This window comes from Kogia breviceps, chromosome 1 (assembly GCF_026419965.1).
Source record: "Kogia breviceps isolate mKogBre1 chromosome 1, mKogBre1 haplotype 1, whole genome shotgun sequence".
Classification (NCBI taxonomy): Eukaryota; Metazoa; Chordata; class Mammalia; order Artiodactyla; family Physeteridae; genus Kogia; species Kogia breviceps.
In genome coordinates this window covers 88,510,401-88,518,494 of record NC_081310.1, presented here as the reverse complement: position 1 = coordinate 88,518,494, position 8,094 = coordinate 88,510,401, and the positions used below count along the sequence as shown (strand labels likewise).

General features: G+C 36.0%; 1 pseudogene; it reads left to right on the top strand.

Moving 5' to 3' along the window:
• Positions 1 to 612: 612 nt before the first annotated feature.
• On the top strand, positions 613 to 1,533 carry LOC131758850 (olfactory receptor 10T2-like; annotated as a pseudogene).
• Positions 1,534 to 8,094: the final 6,561 nt, after the last annotated feature.

The following is an 8,094-nucleotide window of genomic DNA, read 5'->3' as shown; positions in this document are numbered from 1 at the left end:
TTTTTATTTTATTTATTTCAGTCTTCTCTTTCATTCTACTTAGTTTAGCTAAGATTTTGTCAATTTTGTTTATGCTTTTCAAAAAAACAGCTTTTAGTTTTGTTGATTTTTTATGTTCTTTTTCTAGTCTATATTTGATTGATTTCTTCTCTAAGTTCATCATTTTACTCCTTCTGTTAAGTTTAGGTGAACTCATGTCAATTAAGCAAATGGTTTAATTATTTTAAGCTTCAGTTTCTTCTTGCATAAAATGTCAGGATTGGATGAGATGAGCTTGAAATCACTTACTGATTTAATGAACTTTATATGAATCTTCTGTGCAAATAAGAATACAAAGAATGAAAACAACTTACAAAAATAAATTTTTTCATGTATCATTAAATTGGGATATTACTTACATCACTAGTCCTCATGCCTCCTGCTTTCCCCTCATTCCCTGATCAATGTGCTTAACTTGTTACTCATATTTTCATACCAGTATTATTAGCTTTGTACAGAAATATATTTGTGGTTTCCATGGGAGCATTTCACTTTTGTCAAATTCTTTCTGTTCTGAATGTTAGGACGTCTGAGTCAGAATACCAGTGCCTATTGGAGAGACAGAACCAGAATATGATCACTGAGTCCAACATTATAGTATTCTCAAACCTGGGACATCTGCAAATCCTTCTCTTCTTTATTTTCCTCCTGGACTACCTGACCATTCTGATGGCCAATGCAAACATCATGACTGTCATACATCTGAATTGGGCTTTGCACACCTCTATATACTTCTTTCTCTTTGGCCTCCCCTGCTTTGAAATCTGCTATACCTTTGTCATTGTACCAAAATGCTGACCAAGGGCTTTCCATAGTCTGACTATTTGTTTCTCTGGGTGTGTTTCCCAGCTCTATTTCTCTGTGGGCTTGACTTGAACCAACTGTTTCCTAATTGCTGTGATGAGCTATGATTGCTATGTTGCCATCTGCAACCCTTTCAACTATACACGCATTGTCAGCTGAGCCACCTGCATGCAGTTGGTTTTAGCCTCAGGCTTCTGTGGTTTACTGATCTCTGTGGTTGCCAACGTCCTGGTGTTTAGCGTTCCCTTCTCTGCCTCCAACTGAATCAACCACTTTTTCTGGGACATTTCCCCTGTCATAAAATTGAGCTTCACAGACACCAACCAGAAGGAGATGGTTCTCTTCTTCCTCAACATTCTGGTATTGCTGGTTCCCTTAGTGTTGATCTTCATCTCCTACGTCTTCATTGTTTCCACCAACCTCAAGATCTCCTCAGTGGAGGGACAGCATAAGGCTTTTGCCACCTGTGTCTCTCACTTCACTGTGGTTATTTTCCACTATGGCTTTGCTTCTTTTATGTACTTGAGGCCCACATCCCTTTTCTCCTCCTATAAGGACCAAATTGTGGCAGTGACCTATACAGTGATCACCCCATTATTCAACCCCCTCGTCTGCACACTGAGGAATAAAGAAGGGAAGACGGCTCTGAGAAAGGTTCTCAGTAGATATTTATTTCCCAAAACTATATAAGTGAGTCAATATGTCAGGGAGGTTATATTCAGGAAAGTGTCCTAGATAAAACTTCAATTCTATAAACAAATTGATTTTTTAATCAAAAAATAAAAGTAAAGCCTTCAAGTCACCTTAATCTTTTTTTATTGGAAAGTCCTGACTGGAGTGGCCAAGAGAATGGATTAGGGAGACTCTGAGCTCAACTCCTCCCACAGACACACCAAAATTACAACTATTTACAGACCAACTATTGATGAGAAGGACTGGAAGGCTAGCAGAAAATATCTTCTACAACTAAAGATATAAAGAAGGACCCACAACAAGAAGGATAGGAGGGGCAGAGATGGGGTATAGTAACAACCCATAACCCTGAATGGACAATCCACAAATCAGAGGATAATTGCAATTCTTATGGAGAATCTCTGCACCTGGAAGGTGACACTCAAGAAGGTTTGGCTTTGAAAACCAGAAGGAATTACTTTTGGAAGAGCCAGAGGGCTGTACAAAGTGGAGATTTCACTCCTAAAGAGCACACACAAAATCCTACACACTCCAGGACCCGGGGAGGAGGCAGTAATTTGAAATGACCCTCGGTCAGACCCACCTGCTGATCTTGGAGAGTCTCCTTGAGAGGCAGGAGGCAGCTAGTGCTTACCCTGGGGACATAGCAACTGGCAGAAGCCATTTATGGGAGCTCATTCTACCATGAGGACACTCATGCTGGCAAGTGCCATTTTAGAATCCTCCCTCTAGCTTATCAGCACCAGGACTTGGTCACCCACAAGACTGTACTGTGAAGCCACAGGCCAATCAGCTAGCCAGGAAGGGACACAGGCCCATGCACTAGCATGCTGGGTCCTAAGGGACCCTTGTCCTGACCAGCAGAGGGCCCAGGACCCAGTTTCACCTACCAGTGAGTCTGACATCAACTTAAGGATGCCCAGGGTCCTCAGACAGTGACGCTGGAACACAGATCCTCCCACCAGTGGGCCATCACTAGCCCCAGGATCAGTCTCACCCACATGTAAGGGACACCAGCTCTGGTTCCCAGGACCTGCAGTCAGAGACATCATGTTTACAATATATCAAAAAGAATAAAATACCCAGGAATAAATTTAACTAAGGAGGTAAAAGACCTGTACACCGCAATCTATAAGACAATGTTGAAAGAAATTGAAGATCATACAAATAGATAGAAAGTTATACCATACTCATGAATTGGAAGAATTAATATTGTTAAAATGACCATACTTCCCCACACAATCTACAGATTAATGCAATCCCTATCAATGGCATTTTTTCACAGAACTAGAACAAATAATTGTAAAAATTTTATGGAAACACAAAAGACCCTGAATAGCCAAAACAATCTTGAGGAAGGAGAACAAAGCAGAATGTATCACACTCCCTGATTTCAAACTATACTATAAAGCTTCAGTAGTCAAAACATTATGGCATTGGAACAGAAACAGACTCATAGATCAATGGAACATAATAGAGGTCCCAGAAATGAACACATATTTATATGGGCAATTAATCTATTATAAATGAGGTAAGAATATGTAGTGGGAAAAATACAGCCTCTTCAATAAATAGTGTTAGAAACACTGAAGTGCTACATGCAAAAGAATCAAATGACTACTTTCTCACACTGTACACAAAAATAGACTCAAAATGGAACAAAGTCTTAGATGTATGACCTGAAACCATGAAACTTCTAGAAGAAATTATAGGCATTACTCTCTTTGGCATTGATCTATTAATATTTTTTGGACATGTCTCATCAAGCAAAGGGCAACAAGTGATTATAAACAAATGGAACTACATCAAACTAAAAAGTTTTGCACAGCAAAAAACAAAAACAACCAAGTTATCAACAAAATGAAAAGAGCATCTATGAAATGGGAGAAGATATGTGAAATGACATATCCAACAAGGGGTTAGTATCTAAAATTTTAAAAACTCATGCAACTCAACATCAAAAAACAAAGCAGCCCATTAAAAAGTGAACAGAGGATCTGAATAGACATTTTTCAAAGAAGACAAACAGATGGCTAACAGGTGCATGACAAGATGTTCAACGTTACTAATCAACAGGGAAATGCAAATTAAAACCAAAATAACATACCACCTCATGCCTGTCAGCATTGCTATTATTTAAAAAAGAAAAGAAAAGAAAAGAAATAACAAGTGTTGGTGAGGGTGTGAAAAAGAAAAGAAACCCTAATACACTACTGGTGGGAATGTAAATTAACACAACCTCTATGGAAAACAGTATGGAGATTCCTCAAAAAATTAAAAATAAAACTACCATATGATCCATCAATTCCACTCCTGGGTATTTAACTGAAGAAAATAAAAACACTACTTTGAAGGGATATATGCACCCCTATGTTCATTGCAGCTTTGTTTACAATATCTGGGATATGGAAGCAATCTAAATGTCCCCTGTTAGATGAATGGGTAAAGAAGACTTAATATATATGCATATATATACAACTGAATATTACTCAACCATAAAAAAGAATGAAATCTTGCTATTTGCAACCACGTGGGTGGACCTACAGGGTGTTACGGTAAGTGAAATAAGTCAGCTAGAGAAAGACAAATATGGTCTGATTTCACTTATATGTAGAATATAAAATAAAAAGAACAAACACAACCAAATAGAAACAGTCATATATGGAGAGAACAAACTGGTAGTTACTAGAAGGGATGAAGCTAGGGGTTGGGCAAAATAAGTGAATGGGATTTAAAGGTATAAACTTCCAATTATAAAATAAATAAATCATGAGGATGTAATGCACAGCAGAGGGAATATAGTCAATAGTATTATAATAATTTTGTACAGTGACAGTTTGTTACTAGACCTAATGTGGTAATCAATTCATAAAGTATATAAATGTTGAATCACTGTGTTGTATACCTGAAACTAATATAATATTGTATATAAACTATGCTTTAATAAAAAAGAAAATATTATTAGGGACATAGAAATTTCATAAGAATATAGAGATAAGAATTAATAAATGAAATGCATTTGTTAAATCACCTGATAAAGTCAATAATATAAAAATAAATTATATTTCTGAGTTTCAGCAGAAAAGAAAATCTCTATGTCTAGGAATATGAAGTATGAAAATACAAAAGAACAGAAAGGCCAAGTAATCTTAAAGAAGCACAAACCTAGATGAATTATAGTTCCAATTATAAAATATATAATAAATTCATATGAAAGAGAGAGTACAGTATTGGTGTAAGTATACATACCTTGAGCAATGCAACAAAAAATATAATTCAGAAATAAACCAATATGTATACATTAATTTGGTCATGACAAAAGTGACCCTGAAGTTCAAGTGCATCCTCCCACATCTGGTATAAAAAATGATCTTTCTAAAAAATAGTACAGGGACAAATGGATATCCACAAGAAAAAACAATTAATCTTTACCTCTATCTCATACCATACACAAAAATCAATTCTATATGGATATTAGAACTAAATGTTTAAGGGTAAGCAATAAGCTTTTCAGAATAGTTTAAAAAATTATGATCTTGTGGAGGCAAAAATTATTTAAACAGCATACCAAAGCATTACTCAGAAAGCATAAGATTGATAAATTACACTTCATTAAAATTAAGAATACTTGTTTATCAAATGACACCTTAAGAGAGTGAAATGCAATTTTCAGAGCCAGGATATTTGAAATGCACATGACTTAATTAAATGCTGATTTACAGAATGTTTGTAATTTTCTGTTAACCAATAAGGAAAAGAGATATTCCCCCGTTTTTAGTGTGCAAGATATTGAACACGACTCTCAAAAAGGAGGAAATCCTATTGGATGATAAACTTGTGAAAAGGTGTTCAATTTCATTAGTATCATGAAAATGCAAGTGTGATTACCCACACATACCAGGATGTCTCAAATGAAAATATGTTGCAATATTATTTCAGGCTGAGGTTTATCTTCCTAACTGACCAAGAGGAAAAATCTAGAGGATGTGGAGGGAGAATAACAGAGGAAAGAAGAGCATGTTAGACTCTCACCCAATGTTGCAAATGTGGAGCAACCGGAAGTCGCATACAATACTGGCAGAGTATAAACTGGTCCAACCACTTTGAAAACCTGTTTGGCAGGGTCTAGCATATGGAATATATGCATATTCTCATTTGATATTTGCTGTGTAACAAAACACTTCAAAGCACAGTAGGTAAGAGTCTTGCTTATCTTTTTGTGACTGGCTTATTTCACTTAGGAAAAGGGAAATTGTTGTTTATGGAGTTTCAGATTTGCAAGATGAAAAAGTTCTGGAGATCTCTTTATAACATTATGAATATACTCAACACTACTGAACTGTACACTTAAGTGGTGAAATGTAAATTTTATATAGTGTTTTATTTTGTTTTGTTTAACCACAATAAAAAATATATATATTTTTAAAACATCCTTATTGGAGTATAATTGATTCACAATGTTGTCTTAGTTGCTGCTGTATAACAAAGTGAATCAGCTATAAATGTACATATATCCACATATCTCCTCCCTGGTGCATCTCCCTACCAGCCTCCCTATCCCACCCATATAGGTGGACACAAAGTACCAAGCTGATCTTCCTGCTCTATTCAGTTGCTTCCCACTAGCTATCTATTTTACATTTCGTAGTGTATATATGTCCATGCCACTCTCTCACTTCGTCCCAGCTTACACTGCCCCTTCCCCGTGTCCTCAAGTGCATTCTCTACATCTGCATTTTTTACTTCTGTCCTGCCCCTAAGTTCTTCAGAACCATTTTTAAAATTCCATATATATGTATTAGCATACAGTATTTGTTTTTCTCTTTCTGAATAATTCACTCTGTATGACACTCTCTAGGTCCATCCACCTCATTACAAATAACTCAATTTCATTTCTTTATATGGCTGAGTAATATTCCATTGTATACACGTGTCACACCTTCTTTATCTATTCATCTGTCGATGGACACTTAGGTTGATTCCATGTCCTGGTTATTATGAATAGAGCTGCAATGAAAATTGTGGTTAATGGCTCTTTTTGAATTATGGTATTCTCAGGGTAAATTCCCAGTAGTACGATTGCTGGGTTATATGGTAGTTCTATTTTTAGCTTTTTAAGGAACCTCCATACTGTTCTCCATAGTGGTTGTACCAATTTACATTGCCACCAGCAGTGCAAGACTGTTCCCTTTTCTCCACACCCTCTCCAGAATTTATTGTTTGTAGATTTTTTGATGATGGCCATTCTGACTGATGTGAGATGATATCTCATTGTAGCTTTGACTTACATTTCTCTAATGCTCAGTGATGTTGAACATCCTTTCATGTGTTTGTTGGCAACCTGTATATCTTCTTTGGAGAAATGTCTATTTAGGTCTTCTGCCCATTTTTGGATTGGTTTGTTTGTTTTTTTGATATTGAGCTGCCTATACATTTTAGAGATTATTCCTTTGTCAGTTGCTTCATTTACAAAGATATTCTCCCACTCTGAGGGTTGTCTTTTCACCTTTTTTATGGTTTCCTCTGCAGTGCAAAAGCATTTAAGTTTCATTGGGACCCATTGGTTTATTTTTGATTTTATTTCCATTTCTCTAGGAGGTGGGTCAAAAGGGATCTTGTGGTGATGTATGCCATAGAGTGCTCTGCCTATGTTTTCCTCTAAGAGTTTTATAGTGTCTGGCCTTATATTTAGGTCTTTAAACCATTTTGAGTATATTTTTGTGCATGGTGTTAGGAAGTGTTCTAATTACATTCTTTTACATGTAGTTGCCCAGTTTTCCCAGCACAATTTATTGCACAGGCTGTCTTTTCTCCATTTTATATTCTTGCATCCTTTATCAAAAGTAAGGTGAACATATGTGTGTGGGTTTATCTCTGGGCTTTTTATTCTGTTCTACTGATCTATATTTCTGCTTTTGTGACAGTACAATACTATCTTGATTACTGTAGCTTTGTAGTATAGTCTGAAGTCAGGGAGCCTGATTCCTCCACCTCTGTATTTCTTTCTAAAGATTGCTTTGGTGATTCGGGGTCTTTTGTGTTTCCATACAAATTGTGAAATTTTTTGTTCTAGTTCTGTGAAAAATGCCATTGGTAGTTTGATAGCGATTGCATTGAATCTATAGATTACTTTGGGTAGTATAGTCATTTTCACAATGTTTATTCTTCCAATCCAAGAACATGGTATATCTCTCCACCTGTTTGTATCATCTTTAATTTCTTTCATCAGTGTCTTATAGTTTTCTGCATACAGGTCTTTTGTCTCCATAGGTAGGTTTATTCCTAGGCATTTTATTCTTTTTCTTGCAATGGTAAACGGGAGAGTTTCCTTAACTTCTGTTTCAGATTTTTCATCATTAGTGTATAGGAATGCTAGAGATTTCTGTGCATTAATTTTGTACCCTGCTACTTTACCAAATTCATTGATTAGCTTTAGTAGTTTTCTGCTAGCATATTTAGGATTCTGTATGTATAGTATCATGTCATCTTCTGCAAACAGTGACAGATTTACTTCTTCTTTTCTCATTTGGATTCCTTTTATTTCTTTTTCTTCTCTGA